A 17,575-nucleotide genomic window follows, 5' to 3' on the forward strand; every position below is an offset into this window, starting at 1 on the left:
TATATTGTCTTTAATAAAATACCTACTTGCCTCACAGTCATTAATTTTCATAATCAGATAATTTGTATAGTGCCAACTGCCAACAGCATACAATATAATATAAACAAAGTAAAATGCCTTAATGAAAGTCTCCAAAAGTTTCTTGCAACAAGAATTAGCAACGAAAAACAAATTGAAAACCCCCAATAATAAGATATTTACAAAGAGATGCACTGAACCCTACAATTTCTCAGTCTAACAATTGTCATTATGTTAATTAAAGTGAAAAGCTAGAGAGGTTTTTTTTTACTTGGCTGTGGAAAAGCTAGACTGTTAAAGACACATCACCATCATCTAAGCCTTGCCCTAACTATATCAGGTATTCAGGTCAACTACATGAATCCTGTTCTGCCGTTCTATTCTGTTCAGTACCATATCCATTGTTAAATTATGAGCCCTTAAATTATTTCTTAATACCTCAACCCATGTCCTTTCAGTCTCCCCCAGCTCTTATAGCCCCTTCAACTTGTAACAGATCATTGTTCTAACTGGTAAAGACATTTGTAAGTGAATAATATAGTTAATATGACTCAATATTTTGGGTGCACACTTCGCTGAATCACCATAAATCATATAATGTACCAGAAATATTATTACATCTAACCTGAGAGTTGTAAACCTTGGGTGATTAGATCAGTTCAAGGTTTATCAGTTCATGTGCAAAAAATAAAGAGAATAAGAGTAGGAATGGCAATGGGGTGGGTTCGGGACGGGGCACCCCATCCCCGCCCCCACCCCGTAGTCAAGATGCTCTGCCCCATGGCAGGGTGGGTTCAGGGTGGGGCACCCACTCCCTGTCAGGGACGAGGAATCCCCAAATTTTCCCCGCCCCAAGGCAATCACCTAAAAATAATCTAATTTGTGGATATTTTACAAATAGGATTTTGGGAATTTTGGGGTATTTTAGGAATTGAATTATGACAATTTGGGGGTACTTTCGAAGTGGAATTATGAGATCCTAGGATTTTAAGAATTTGGGGAAAACATAGAGATTTTTAAAAATCAATATTAGATTTAGGGATATTTTACCATTGGGCTCAGGGCGGGTTCGGGGAATTATATGCAAACCCTGTCCCCTTTTAAGATCAGGGAAAACCCACCCTATTCGGGGCAGGGAGGCCTAGTTTTATGGGGAAATTTGCCATCCCTAGAGAAGAGAACTAGAAAGGACCATGATGCATATGTCGTGTCAAGAGAATGAGTCATTGACTCCATACCAAAGACCAAAATGTGTACAATTACAAAAAAAGGCCCTTCCAAGGGACCAAAGAAGAAATGCATAAAATATATGGATAGAACAAAGTAAACAACAATGTGGCTACTCTTCATCCTTTCTATACTCCCCCTCAAACTGAGGCTGTCAAGACAGTTATGTCAACTAAGAATAAGAAGTCATAACCTCGGTAAAAATGTCAACCAATTGATGTTTAAATGCTAAGGAGAAAGAGAGATGTGACCAGCCATGAACTGGCCTTGTGAATTGAACCATATAATTTCATTGCATGTTGACAATATAGCCCTATATTCAGCTTCAACTGAAGAGTTAGAATATTTATGCTTTTTACACTTCTAAAAAATAAAAGAATAATCAAGAAATACACAAATAACTTTTAGCAGACCTACAAGATATGATGCCCAACTACAGAAACAGGCACAGACACATATAGGAAATGAGGATACAACTCTCCATTTTCTAAAATCCTAGACACGGTTTACATTCAGTAAACACAAGCTCCTTCTTGAATAGGGAAAGGGAATATAACAAAGGGAATTGTTCTTTCAAAGACACACCCCACCCAAAGATGTTCCCAAAATTTCACCTAATTCCTAGAGCAAAGGTCATACCTAATAAAAGGCAAGAAGGAAGAAAGGCATGAATGGATCTCCATGGAGAAGCTCTTGTAGCCCTTGACAAGACTCCAGTATCCCATCCCTCAGCCGCTTTCCCATGAATACTCAAAACCATCTTAGCCCACAACTTGTCGCTATCCCTAGTTAATCTCCACAGCCATTTCCCCAATAAAGCCTTATTTCTCTTTTGAATATTTCCTATGCCCAATCCACCACCAGCCTTGCTTCTACTGACTACCTCCCATCTAACTCTATGATCTCTTCTCTCTTTCCCTGGTTCCCACAAGAAATCTCTCATCAACTTTTCCAAAATTTTACTTGCTATTTCTAGGATTCTAAAGACAAAAAATACACAGGCAAATTGGTCAAAGTAGATTTTATCAACATGATTTTACCACCCAAGGATAATTAATTTTTCTTCCATGAATGTATCATTTACCAGGTTCTAAAAACCGTCATTGCTCAAATAATCCCCTAAAGGCAGTCCCAAATAATTCAAAGGCCATTAAGAAACCACATATCCCAAGATTTCATCCCTGTTTATCATCTACCTCTCAAGATTTGTCAATTTTACTTATGAGAAAGGAAGTAGAGAAAAAGAAACCATCTACGATCAAGTGCTTCTACTTGGTTGATTATGGTTCCTCTACCAAAGCAAGCTAGAGATTAAGTCATCTACAGCCTTGTTCTCAACGGCTGTTTATGGCTCCCAAGATTGGAGAAAGAAGGAAAAAAAAATTGTTTACAGTCTGATATTCAATCTGACTAATTATGGTTCTCTTTCCACATACAACATCAGGAAGAGTGATGTCATCTACAATCAGATTTTTTTATCCAATTGATTATGGCTTATTGTAAAGAAAAATGAATGAGAAAGAAATGCAATGTTGTAAAATTTCTTGATTGTATTCTGTATTTATCATTTCTATAATGTTGAGATATGTAAACAAATGAATGAGACTCTCTTTTAAAGAATCCTCTTTTTTTATTTGTTCTATGCATTCATTTCTCCGAGTTAGAATCGAAGTGGTTTCTCTACTTTTTTCAGGGATGTAATTAAGGGAAACTATCCATATGATTCCCTAAATGGGCCTTACCCAAAAATTAAGAACTCAATCATTCCATTGAGTGAATTATGTTGCATGAGAATTTCTAAACATTTCATACCAACAACATACACATATGGCCCTTCTAAGGGACCAAAGAAGAAATGCACAAAATACAGAGATAGAAAAATAAAAACAGCACAACTACTCTTCATCCATTCCACAAGAATGTCTTGGCAACATAAACTTATTAACATCAAAGTATATAACTAAATTATCATACAACCTTGGCATGGCCACATCAACTAGGACCAATATTAAAATATGCTGCAAAAAAGGGAGGACCAAATTGAAAGTTGCTTCCTTATGCACAGTTCTCGATTGAATACTGTAAGAATAGTGATCAACTTCCCTTGATGTTTTGGATGTTTAAGTACGTCTATGGTGTTTTGTCTCTTTGGGTGAGTTTCAGATTTGATTAGCTAGTCAATCTCTTTTAACATTTTTTAGGGGAAAGGGTGAAAAACAGAATGTGAAAAAGAGAGATTGTAGAATGCTTTTGTGGGGTGGAATTGATTGTAAAGTTTAAATTTACAAAGTTCTATAATATGAAAAAGAGAGAATGTGCGTGATGAAGGGGAGGATTTGATCCTTTTGAACCAGATGCCAGAGGGATGAACCTTTTTCTGGCTTATGGGTTTAGGCTCTTTCATGAGGATAGTGTTTTCTTTTTGGTGCTTGAACCACAAACCTAATATACTTCTTGCATACCTCCCCCCCCCCCCCTCTTTCCTTTTTGATAGAGTTCCTTTTATTTACTATAAAAAGAAGAGAACTGGTGATCTTATGTCACCTACCTAACCAAGCTACATCATCTGGCTGATGGAAACATAAAAAGTATTGCTAGTGGTGATAATTCATTTCCTGAAAGTTGGCTACATCTTGCTTATTACATTTCAGATGTATGCCAAAACTCCTACCATTATAAAGTCACCATCTTGAACATGTAAAACCTATTGTTCTCCTTGTTACATCTAGGATGCCTCCAAAGTTAAGTATGAGGTCAGACTGGGGCGAGGTTTCAGGATAGCAGACCCAAGAGAATATTATCTAACAACACATGGTGCTTGGGGCACTTGGGGAAGAATCCTTTCAAATTCATATTTCAAAGGTGCTAGTTTAGTGGTTATTTGAGCAGTGTTTAGGGAGGAAAGCTGGTTGTTGGTGTGGGCATTTTGTAGTCCTGTTGTCACTTTGCATTTAAGGATTCTTTTTTGGTTGAACTAAGAATGACACTGTCAATTGAGATCAGTAGCTGAGCTTATGAAGCTGACTTTAGATTGCAGTTGCTCTTCCTGAGGTTGAAGCCAAACTCTTTAGAAGAGATTCTATGGATTTCTGACATATTGGTATACATCAAACATAAGGCTAGTTCTAGTTGAACCTTATGAGTATGATGGTATAGATTTCTTCCTGAAGCACTATCAAGCTCTTCCTCAGTACTTTTTGAGGTGGATTCTTTTCAAGTTAACCTTTTATCATTGACAAGAAAATTTGATGGCAAAAAAGATATGAGCAGGTAAAAGTCCCTAAGAAAATTAAAAAAAAAAAAAAGCCAAGGATAGCCCAAGCCCATGAAAATGGACTTTTTTTTGAAGATAAATAAAAAAATTATTAAAGGAAAAAATAAATACAAAGAAAGGTAATAAGAAAATCACCCAAGAGAGAAAAAATTCCAACTACAATATCCCGTTAAAAGCTCTGAAGGATTGCCCTTCATCATCATAGAAACTAGCCCTTCATCCATAATACCCCTACAAAAGCATCCCAATCAAGATTATCATAAACTCAAACATCACAAAAGTTTACCTAAATCCCATAAGTCATCAAAGAACCCCATACAACAACACTCAACAACCTTACCATAGTACCTATCCACTTCCACACAGATTAATGCTTCTTCTTTAACACTTCAGCTTTATTTCGAGTCTTTAGTTCTTTGGCCTTTTGGTATTTTTCATTACCCTATTAGGCCCTACCCCAAATAAACCCCCTTTCAATCTGACAAACACCTTTGAAACCAGACCCGGTGCTGATTCTTTTGATTTGTAAAGCATCTAACTACACATGAAGTTTCCTCAGCTTCCTTCAACCTGCCCAAACCAACATTGCTCCTATTCTCTTGGAACACTGAATTGTCAGCATTACCTGTCAGTTTCAGTCGAAGAAGAGAAGAGACAAGAGAGTCACACGAAAATGGATGGGTGTGTACAGTACCCCACCCAGAAAAAGATATTTATATATTAATGTGAGAATGGACAGTTCTGTCCTTACAAGTGTCAGATATGTACAGTAATGTACAAAGAGATATACAAAAGAGCCAAATAAAAGAAAGTAAAATTACAAAATTACCCCTCATCCTCTCTACACTCCCCCTCAAACTGATGCTTAGTCTACGAGAAAATTGTGTCGAGTGCATGTCATAGCCTTAGTAAAGAGATCAGCCAGCTGAAGATTGGAAGGCACGAGGCAATGTGATGTGACCAATAGTGAGAAGGTCTTGAATGAAATGGCAGTCCACCTCTATATGCTTAGTCCGTTCATGGAAGACTGTATTTGAGGCAATTTTGATCGCACTCATATTGTCAGCAAATAAAGGGATGGGAGTGGGGTGATCAATGGTCAAATCATGAAGAAGAGCTTTAAGCCAAACAAGCTCACTGCATACAGAGGACATGGCACGGTATTCGGCTTCAGTAGATGATTTGGAGACTGTCTATTGCTTCTTACACTTCCAAGGGATGAGGGAATCACCTAAGAAAACACACCAGCCAGTGGTGGACCGTCTAGTGTCAGGGTAACTAGCCCAATCAGCATCAGCATAAGCAATCAACTGAGGAGATGAGGAAGATAAGAAGAAAAGTCCATGAGATAAGGTGCCTCTAGCATATCTGATAATTCGGAGCATAGCAAAGAAATGAGCTTGTCGAGGGACTGATACAAACTGGCTAACTATCTGCACAGCATATGATATGTCTGGCCGAGCCATAGTAAGGTAAATAAGGCTTCCAACAAGTTGACGATATAATGTAGCATCAAGAAGGAGTTGTCCATCATCCTTACTGAGCTTAAGGTTGAGTTCCAATGGGGTATCAACTTGCTTCAAGTCAGAGAGATTGGCCATCTTAATTAGGTCACTAGCATATTTGTGTTGATTAACAAAATATCCTCGAGCACTTTTGGTGATCTCAAGACCAAGAAAGTAGGCCACAGGACCAAGATCCTTCATTTTGAATGATTGACTGAGAAGTTGCTTCAACTGAGTGATTCCTTCCATGTTATCACCAGTAATAAGTATATCGTCAACATACACTAGTAGAAGAGTCACTCCTTGGGGACGACGAAGAATAAAGAGGGGATACTCTGAGGCACTTTGCCGAAACCCTACTTCAATAATAACCCCTCCGAACTTCTCAAACCAGACCCATGGGACTTGTTTAAGCCCATACAAGGACTTCTTTAGTTTGCAGACTAGAGTAGAATCATCACAGTAGCCTGGAGGAGGCTTCAATATATATTGTCTCACGAAGATGCCCATGAAGAAAGGCATTCTTGACATCTATATGATGAATAGTCCATTGTTTAATAGAAATGATAGCAAGAATAAACCGAACAGTAGTCATCTTAGCCATCGGCGCAAACGTCTCCTCATAGTTGATGCCATGTTCTTGTTTGTACCCTTGAGCAAGAAAGCGAGCTTTATATCTATCTAGGCTCCCATCAGAATTCAATTTGACTGAGTACACCCAACGACTAACAATAATGGAGGCATCTGGTGGAGGAGAAACAAGCTCCCAAGTATCATTTTCCAATAGGGCCCGAATTTCCAAGTCCATTGCAACTTTCCAATGCCCAATTGTTGCAGCCTGTCGGTAAGACTTAGGGATATCTATAGAAGACAAGGTAGCAAAAAGGCCACTATGGATAGCAGAATATCCATAACGGTCAAGAGGACGAATAACTCTGGAAGAGTGTCATAAAGGAGTGGGAGTAGGAGGTGAAGGATCACTTACATGAGAAGTAGATGTGGATGGTATAGGGTATGAGGATGTCAAAGGAACATGCATCGAGGTTGATGAAGGAGGAGGAGGCATAGGCATTGGTGTAGCAGGATACTTCCTGTGATAGGTAGAGGCAAGACTGAATCACCTGCAAGAGTAAAGTTATGTAGAATAGAGAATGATGGTGCAAGTAATTTAACAACATATTCAAAAAAGGACAAATTCTCAAGAAAGATAACATTTCGAGATATATGGAGACGACGAACTTTAGGATCATAACAGAGAAATCCTTTATGTTCTAAATTGTACCCCATAAAGGCACACATAGCTGATTGAGTAGTAAGCTTAGTGCACTCATGGGGAGGAAGATGTACAGGGCAAATGCAACCAAAAACATGAGTGTAGAGTAGTTTGGAGAACGATGAAAAAGACAATAGAAAGGTGATTGATTACCAAGAACTGAAGATGGAATGATGTTAATGAGATACACAGCAGTGCTGGCCGCCTCCACCCAAAAGGTAACGGGAACATGGGAGTCAAGCAGAAGGGATCTCACCATACTCAAGATGTGTCGGTTCTTGCATTCAGCAACTCCATTTTGTTGAGGAGTTCCTGGACAAGATCTTTGGGATAGAATACCATGTTTCTTTAAATAGGTCTGAAGTTCTCCATTTTCCCCATCAAAATATTCTCCCCTTGAGTCAGAATGTAGAATACGAATGGTGGCATTGTGTTGAGTCATTATCATGGTGTGAAAGTTCTGAAAGGTGGGAAATACATCTGATTTCTTCCGAAAGAAATAAATCCAAGTATATCTAGTGCAATCATCAATTAATAAAACAAAGTATTTGTATCCAAGTCTAGATATAACAGGAGACAACCAAACATCACTATGTATTACTTGGAAAGGAATAGTAGCATGCACAGATGAAGATGGAAAAGGTAGAATATGACTTTTACTAAGACTACAAGTTATGCAAGATTTATCAATATTCTTAGAAACAGAATTAACAGTAGGTAAACAACCAAAAGAAAATAGATGATCCAAGTTCTTAGCATGTGTGTGGCCTAAACGTCTATGCCATAAATGCAACACATTAGGACTGTTTGTCTTTCCCCAAATTGGTGTTCCTTGTGTAAAGCCAAGAATGAGGATTGTTTCCATTTGATGATCTCCTGTTCATTTGCTACAGCTTAATGGAATTGGAGCCTTTGTTTATTTGGAAGTAGGTGGTCTTTGTCTTCCAATTTAAGGTCGTTATTTAACCCATCTTTTTTTGTTTGGCACATTAGAAGAGGCAAAGTCATGTGGAAATGTGTCAGGGCAGCCATTTTGTGGACTCTTTGGGAGGAAAGGAATGGAAGAATTTTTTCAGAGAAGGAAAGAGGGTTAGATGAAGTGAAGGGTTGCATCCTTACAAGAACAATCCATTGGCTAAAAACATTAGATATGTTTGATGATTTCTCCTTTAATGACTTGTGGAGGAATTGGTTAATAATAGCTAACACTTCAACAAAGAAGAACAGAATGTTGTCAGAATGGGTTCCGCCTTTGGAAGGTGTCATCAAGTTGAATTTTGATGGAAGCAGCCAAGGTAACTCCGGGCCTTCATGTATAGGGGGTGTCCTAAGAAATAAGGACAGCAACATAATTTCTTTATTCTCAGGACCGGTGGGAGTAGGGGACTCCACAAGGGCAGAAATCCTTGCTGCAGTATAAGGAATTCAGATTTTTAACCAGCTTGGGGTGGAGCATCTTCTAGTTGAAGGGGACTCTCAATTGGTAACAGGATGGCTTCTAAACCCGGATACTACTATTTGGGGATACAAAGATCTCATCAAAAAAGTAAAGTGGTTAACCAGCAATATGAGAGTTGAGGTAAAATGGGTTAGCATGTCTGCTAATTCTATGGCTGATTCTTTAGCCAAACAAGGGGTTTCCAGGGAAGACCTTTTCTGTGCTACTTTGTAAACTATTAGTAATCTGAAATTTGTACTTAACTAGCCTGGAGAGGTTGCAACTCGTGCCTCTACTCGGGGACTTTGTACTATTGTCTATTGCTCATTAATAAACTTATTTCAATCATCAAAAATAAAAAAATGCCACACATTATTACAACGAGAATGTAACACATCACTAATAGTAGAAAGAAAACAAGATGAGGATGTAGGTCTCTTCTCAAACTCAAGAGCAAACAGCCTCCCAATCCTACTTCCCCTTCCCCTTCACCTCCCTAGTGCGCTAATCCTATAAGACACAACCATCACGAGAAAATAGAACCAAGTTACCATCATCAACAAGTTGACCCACAGAAATAAGACTGGTAGTTAATTGAGGAATAAAGAAGGTTTTTGGGAGATGAAAGGAAGATGATTGAGAGGTAGAAAGAAATAAATCATCACAACCAGCAATATTTAATGACTCACCACTAGCAGTAATAATCCGGTCATTAGAAGGGTAGGGTTTAGGAGTCTGACCAAAGGAGGCCCCAATCATATGATTTGAGGCTCCAGAATCTATAATCCACATATGGCTAGGAGAGGAGCAAGTGGTAGAAGACTTACTAGACAGGCCGATAGTAGAGAAGGCAGATGAAATAGCTGAAGACACAAGCTGTCATATCTTATCCTCAGTCAGAGTACTAGAAGGCTCCCCCTTTGAGTCTGAGTTGGAGGAGACAGTAATGTCAGATGAAGGCTCTGTAACTATCTAAAGTGCCTTGTATTGACCCTTCTTGCGAGGTTGAGTAAGGCATTCAGTAATGATGTGACCCTATTGTTTGTAGTAGGTACAAAAATTCCTTTTCTTGCAGTGAGAGGCCACATGTCCGAACTCCTTGCACTCATAGCACTGCATCTTGGAGAAGTCCTTTTTGCCCTTTGGCTTGGTAGCTAGAAAAACTATATCATGTCCATGTTCTTCCTTGCTGTCAAGGGAGGACTGAGTGTATAGTCTAGTCTCCTCCCTTAATAGTTCACCCAATATGGTGTCCAAGTCAGGCACATTTTCCCTGCTGAGTATGTTGGATCTTATCAACTCATAGTCGGGTCTAAGGTGCATAAGAAAGTGCATGATCTTCCTTTGATCGAAATGCCTTTTCATAGTTGTCACACAACAATCAGTCGTTGTGGCCCCAAGATGAACAAGTTCATATTCTGTCCACAGATTAACAAAACCAGCATAATATTCCTGTATTCTTCTCTCCCCTTGGGTGTATGAGAATATGTCCATTTCAATCTAATATTGTCTGGACATATTTGACTGCTGATACACCTTCTCAAGGTAGTCATACATCTCCTTAGCAGTTTTCAGGCCTCTCATAGGAATAGCTACATCGACAATGACCGAACTTAATATCTAGGAAACTATTTGGGCATTACTGAATTTCCACTGCTTCAGCCCTTTAGCATCTGTAACATCAGGAATGGTTGTGGTACCATCCAGATAGCCCCACATACCCTTCCCTTCGACAAAAAATTGGAAACGGAATTTCCAGAGAGCATAGTTTGTTCTATCGAATTAAACAGATATGACGCCACTCCTTTCAGATCCCATATTCAGTCAAGAAACCAAAGGAAGACTATAGAAAAGATGATAACAATCACTAGAAGTTAAGAGGAATACCTTGAGAAGGAGATAATAATCATTGGGAATCAGACCCTTAGAGTAAGAAAACGAAGTATGAAACCTCAGTCCAAAAATCAACAGTCCAAAAAAAGAAACTGTAAGTAGCAGCCGCCCAAGGAAGAGGATCAAAACCCCTTCAAAACTTCACCAAATCAAGGGATATTTGTACAGCAGATAGATCTGGTCTAGGCAACACCAGACCTGAAGTTTGGCCCTGATCTGAGATCTCCCAGGAGAGATCTAGTGAAATCTCTCCTGCAAAGTTCGAACTTTGTCTATACAGCAGGTAGGGTTGATAAAAAACAACCCTATACACTCCACCAGTTGAAGGGTTCAGTAGATCTTAGTAGAGAGATGAGATTACAACCCACAGAAAGTGATAAAGAAGCAAGAATTAGATCAGAGAGCAACCTGATCTGATTTGTTTATTTTCTCCTTCACCTTGCTCCTTTACTCCACTATTCTAAATTCTTCCCTCTCCAATTCTTCCCCTTGCTCCTTTCTACATTACCAACATCCATTGATTTGTTTATTTTCTCCTTCACCTTGCTCCTTTACTCCACTATTCTAAATTCTTCCCTCTCCAATTCTTCCCCTCCTATGAAGTATAAACTGAAATTTTTGCTGATCTCCACTTCTGTGTCTACTACTTTCTCAATATCAATAAATTTCTCAACTTGATAAGTCTCAGCAATGATTGCCTCATCCAAACTTTCTTTTCCTGAATCTGATTCAAACTCCTCATCTTTGTTCCCTATAAGAGGAAATGTTCTAATTTTTTTTCCGCTTGTATGCTCTTACCACATCCCACCTTCTGCCCCCTTTAGCCTCTCACCTAGCTTCCTCAACCCTTTTAACTCGCTCCCCTTCTTTATTATCTTCCACCCCCCCCCCCCCCCGGGATCACCTTCCACTCCTACCTTCCCCACACATTCTTTCATAACCATCATTTCCTTCCCCCTTTCACTCCCAACAATATCTTCCTCAGAATGAACTCCTTGAATGTTCACTTCCTCTCCCTCTTCTCTAGCTTTCTTCCTGATGATACTATGCTTAAAGTCTCCTCCTCCACCATGACTATTTCCTCTCCCCCTTCTTCGCCCAACCTTTCCAACTCTTCTTCCCTTTAGAAACCAACTTAATTTCTTTTCCATTTTCATTGCCTATCTGTCATAGATCACTGACTTCAGATAAAGTTTGTATGTCACCCTCATCTTCAATTACTGTATTGTCACTCCTATAGCTCTTCTTTGATACTATCAAAATTTCCTCTCCAAGACAATCATCTACACTTTTCTTCCTTGAGGAAAAACCAATATCTTTGTTCCTCACAGTTAGAGGCGTCTCCTTGTTTTTATAAAAGAATTTCACCATTCTCCACACAAAACCCTCAGCATCACATGAGAGAGACTTAGAGACCTTCCTATCAATACACCAACTGTGTTCTCAGTACAGACCGTCATCTTCTAATGAAACATTCAAGTTCCTACCTGAACCCTCTATTGAATAGTCCAAAATCCTTTGCCACCTTGGTCTTTCTACACATGTACAGTACCATTAATGCCACTTGTTAATGCCTAGGTAAACGAACAGTTATGTCCCGACCTTCCTTCTTTTCCTAGTCCTGAAATTTCTTCTCCTCTTCTCTTGTCCTTTTCCTCTACCCAGTTTATGTTCACCCAATCTTGTGAAACTTCCCTTCTCATCTGAAATACCCAATCATTTCTTGCCACATAAATTTTCTTCTTCAACCCCTTCGTCTTCCTCCCGCCGTGCATCCTTCAGTAGAGAAGCTTCAACAAACATAGTCAACTAGGCTGAGTAGAACATCTAATCTAGAAAAACCTCAATTTTCCTTGGAATCTCCTCCAGTTTAACCCTGCTGACGCAGATGGCAGCAGAATGGAGATCACTCGCAAGCACACCCTACATTGCAAATTGATACAACTGATTTGAAAACTTATTCCTTCTACAAATGAAAAGGAAGAATCCCAGGATGCACACAATAGCATCGTCTTCTACCTCCAATCTCCTCTCATTAGAAAGTGCACAATGATAAGTTCATTGTTAGAAACCTGGAGTTACCTCCAATGATAAGATAACAGAATCTTCTAAGGTCCTAGACCTCTCCATTTGTTAGAAACCTGGAGTGACATTCAATGATAAGTTAATAAAGACCAAAATTCTAAAAACTGGCTGTTATTTGTTTAACAGATATCCATGCATTTCACAAGCTTCACTAGCCACTAAATGTTAATCATCATTTAATATATCAAATGTGGTTCAATTAATTACATATAAATGGAGCCATAAAGGAACACATTTGATATATCTGAAGTTTTATTTTACCAAAAAGAAAACTACAGGTGTACATGTGCATCAGATATTAGCATACCCAATGTTCAGAAAAGCAGTGGTCCCTGCTACCCATAAAGCACTAGTTATAATTCAAAATAATTGTACTGAGTCTCAATCAGGCAGCAATAGAATTGAGGGCATAATTGGGTTCAATTCTATAGCAGAGAGGAATTTGAAAGCTAATGGATTTTAAGCCTTTACTTTAGTGTTTTTCGAGATTTCAGAACATACCCAGCCACCAAGGGGGAGGGGGGAGTCACCTGAACCACACACAATGTTGTAGTCAAGGCATAGAGAGGGATTCAATTCTGTCTACACTCCCAAGATCCAAACACAGCCTAAGCATCATTATTTTGCTTAAAGATGTTCCAGTTTTAGTTTCTCAAGACCTATCCAGTGTCAAAACTAGCCCTTTCACATTGCCAGTTTAGATTGCATTAAAAATTTCTCAGCTAACCCAATGAGAAGAGGAAAATTTTAAAGAAACCTTTTAAATTTAAAGGGCCACTACTTATACATGGAAAACACATTGTATGTCCACATGTAACCAACCTCTGTTTGAAATTGCTACTTCCAGAAAACCAATGTCTAAAGTAAGACTAAGATACTGCTAATTGCTATTGCAAAAGCTACCACAATTTCCTTTGATTCACTCATACAATACGTAATTATTGTGTCAAAGCATGAATTTTTCTCAAGCTAACATTAGATATGCATTTTATCTCATAGACTCTATTTTTCATAACAGATTATATTTTCACTTTCATTATTTTCTCTCCTTTGAATTGTCCATTACACATTCTCTACTCTATCATCAATCTGTAAATGGATTTGATTAAACAATAATGTTAATCATTTTTTACAATGGAGTACTTTTGTGAGGAAAACTGGAGATTATGCAGATAAGGGTATTTTCTAGAAAAAAAAAAAAAAAACAGACAGCCATCAAGAAAAGAATGACAGCTACCATAAAAGTGATTTCAGTATTTCTTCTTCCACACTATATTTTGTTTAATTAGAACATATCAAATCAAATGTTCCACCGAACTATGTAAGCATGAAGAGTAGAAGAAAGTGGAGAAGCATCAATCTAGCCATTGAGTCATCTAACCACAATTTTGTGCGCATCTAGAGGATTCTAGATGCTTTACAAATCATATAACCTAGAAGACCCTTGGGGATCTCAACCAGATTTCTGGAGGTAGAATTATATCACAAAGAACAAAATATAGACCATGCAAATTAAAAAGAAAACAATGATAAGACATACATAAAACCTGAGCAAAAAAGCAATAGATTCAGGGAAAATTATCAAACCTGAAGTTAAAGAATTTGGTTATGGGAATCTTTTCAGATATAAGTTATACATCACGATGTATTGCCACAAATGCAAACTTCCACCTTGGGTCAGGGGGCTAAACTGCTAAAGGTTTTAATGCCAAACTTTACATGGTACATGTTTCCTGGAGCATTGTAAAACTGGACCAGAATAATGAGCTCAGTAAAAAGAAATTGGCGACAATAGTGGCATGTGATAAAGAAAACAGTGTGCAATCATTTTAAGCCTTTCCATAGTGTAACAATTAAATGCCAAAGAAAACGATTTGAAATTTGAATACATGGGATTTCATATCCATGAAAGAAGCTAAAAGATCAGGCAAATAAAAATAATAACAATGATGAGGAGGAGGAGGAGACTTATTTGGGTGCATCCTTTTCAATAAATTGGGTGCCAACAAAAAGAAAGAAGATACCCCTTGCAATAGTGTAGACATTTCAGGTAGTTTACTAGAGAAACCTTCACCGACTCATTAGAGATATCCCTATTTAACAGGTTCAAATATCAATTAATTGATAAACAACTAGAGAATGACTCCCCATACTAAGTATGGGACCAGTATTTTGATTTTTTTTATTTATGTATTCTAATAATTTTGTTTGGCACCCATTTTATATGTTGTAAATTTAGGTTATTATTTTATTTGATTTTTATGTAAATATTTGTTATTTAATTTAAGAGGTTAAATCAAGTTTTATTTCTAAGTAATACCCCGTTTTATGGATCCTACATCATTTGAAATGAGTTTTTGTTTTTGTTCTTTTTTTCTTTTTAGTGGAGGTAACTACCACTAACTTTTTTTGAGAATAAAGGTAACTACCATTTGAGTGGGTAGACATATGTCTGAGGAAGGAATAACAACTTTTGAGATGCTCTTTCTTGAGAAAAATAAGATGCCACTTGTCCGAGGGAGAATCTCTCTAGTCTGAGGATATATTAATGGGGGGCTTGTCAAGAATTACTCCAGGCAAGAATATGAGACACAGCCTTTCTTTTTAGCAAGTCAAAACCTCAAACGTTTCAATATTGACTTCCGATAGGGCCTCAAAGCATCTATGCTAACAGCCTTCAAAAGCATATGATTATAGGAAAATTGTGTCAAAAGACATTTGCACCAATTATAGAGATATAGAGAACTTAAACAATACCCTATTTTCAGAGGGATGACAAAATGCTTATAATATTGATCTTTTGGTATTTTAATTCTTCCCACTAACACAGTCTTAGATCTAAATTGTGGAAGACAAAAAAAATGTAAGCTCCATTTCTTTCTAGTTTCTGCATAAGATTGCTTGCAGAAAATTGGAGCATGTATCATTTCTAGAAAATGGGCATTTTTACCAAAAAAAAAAAAAAAAGTAATTTTCTTCTTAGTCATTCTCATGCACAAATGGTTGCAAAACCCTTTTTCCAAAAGTAAGGCCTAACTTCAGAAAATGTTTTGCCATCCTATGTGTATGCCCATATTCTACACACTAACGAGAGGGACTATATTTATGTTTTATTTCAGGGATGTTTCTCAATAAACGAAAGGCAAAGAAAATGCCCTATGCTGAAATGGGTTTCTTCAACTGTGTCCCATTTTCACCAAGTCTCATGACTCTCATCTAACTCCCTATTTAATATTCATAAATGCCTCAACAAAAAACTGGAACTTAAGTCATTAAAACCAGAACCTTGAAGCTAAGGGACTGGAACTCAATGCATTATAAGCTAAATACATAGTGCCTCAGCATGGAGAGACCTCTCGAAATTATGACCAATATGGAACCGTTAATTTCTTTCCAAAACCAGAGAAAGAGTTCAAGCGAACTGAATTTATGTTGTAAAACTCAACGTTATGGAGTGGGTTCTTATCTGGTCAAACCCGACTCCATTTTTTATTCGTGGAGACTGCATAATCAGCTAAATCCATCAAACCCAGCCAATTTCTGTCTGAATTTCAAATTAAAAACTAACAGCCTAGGGTTTCAGCATCTTATCATCGATTCATTTTGCTTGAGGACCAGGCAAGAACAGGAGTGTTTGAAGACATCCGCACATACATACCTCTCTACAGTTGAAAGGCGCACACTTAGAATTCGAGAATATACGACCTCATATACGGAAGGCGGATGCCACTGTGATGCTTTAGTTTTCCGTTTATTGAACGAAAGGTAAGAGAATGCAGGAAGAGGGAAGGGAAGGCTTGCAGTTACACTACCAGAACTCTAGACAGAGAGTGCAGAAAGTGGCGTTTGCTTGTGCGGTCTGCAGTGAATTTACCTAGACACCCTTGCATTTTCATCTAATGATGGAATGGTCACTAATTGTAACTGAGCCGATTATGCTATAGGCTTGGTTTGTTTGTACTGCAATTTCATTTACACTGGCACAAATCATGTGAGTGCAAATGAAATGAGAGCAAATTCTGATTTACTTTTGTTTCAGTTTTTACTTTGTTTTGGCTTTATTGAAAAGGGGAAATCTGTAATGCTGGAAAGACAACGATAAAGGCTTTGACCAATAAAACCCTCCTGTCAATTCTCATTAAAACCGTCTTGATTGGTTGCCACTTGCATGATATCGGCTTTTGAAAAGGTTTTACTTTGCTTTGGTTGTTTGTATTCCAAGTGAAATAAAGAATAATCTGAAACAAAGTAAGGTAAAATACAAAACAAGGATGAATCAGAATTTGCACTATTCTCAATTGCACATTTGCACTCCACTGGATTTATAATAGTGCAAATGAATTTCCACGGCAAACAGAAAACACAACCCTTAACATGCTTGGTAGAAATATATGCAGAATAAGCTTGTAAAGTATTATTAGGGGTTCGATTGGACTGTATTTAGTCCAATCTGATCCAGTACAATGTGAGTCCATTACAAATGGACCATGTCCAATCCAATCCAATGAATAATTTAGACCATTTTGGATCAGTCCAATTCAATATTTGGACCATTCAATTTGTTTAAATTCATTTTAATTTAGATTGGTTTCAACTCAAACCCAGTCTATTGACACCTATATTCTTATCTTATATCAATAGACCGGATATTGGCTTAATCCAACCAAATCCAATATATATTTATTATGGACGGACCAGGTCTAGTCCAATCTAATAAATATTTTGGATTGAATTGGTCCAATCCACTGTCTTTTTGGTCCATCCAATCTGTCCAAATTGACCGGTCCATTGACACCCTTAAGTATTATTTTTAAAATTATTTAGGGATGATTACTTATATATATACACTATGTATATTGGAA

The 17,575-nt window shown here is 37.8% G+C and overlaps 1 protein-coding gene across 3 annotated transcripts in view; it reads right to left on the reverse strand.

Moving 5' to 3' along the window:
- Positions 1 to 16,533, reverse strand: part of LOC104588826 (protein FAR1-RELATED SEQUENCE 5-like) — a 27,253-nt gene extending 10,720 nt beyond the window's left edge. For 2 of the 3 annotated variants that reach the window (XM_010246931.3, XM_010246933.3), the window contains exon 1: positions 16,372 to 16,533. The gene's annotated coding sequence lies outside the window, so the exon portion shown is untranslated. Of the gene's footprint in view, positions 1 to 14,300; positions 14,463 to 16,371 lie in introns of all 3 variants that reach the window. The other variant, XM_010246932.3, reaches the window with a different exon arrangement.
- Between the last annotated feature and the right edge of the window lie 1,042 nt (positions 16,534 to 17,575).

Source organism: Nelumbo nucifera, chromosome 1, assembly GCF_055504915.1.
Source record: "Nelumbo nucifera cultivar China Antique chromosome 1, China Antique-T2T, whole genome shotgun sequence".
Classification (NCBI taxonomy): Eukaryota; Viridiplantae; Streptophyta; class Magnoliopsida; order Proteales; family Nelumbonaceae; genus Nelumbo; species Nelumbo nucifera.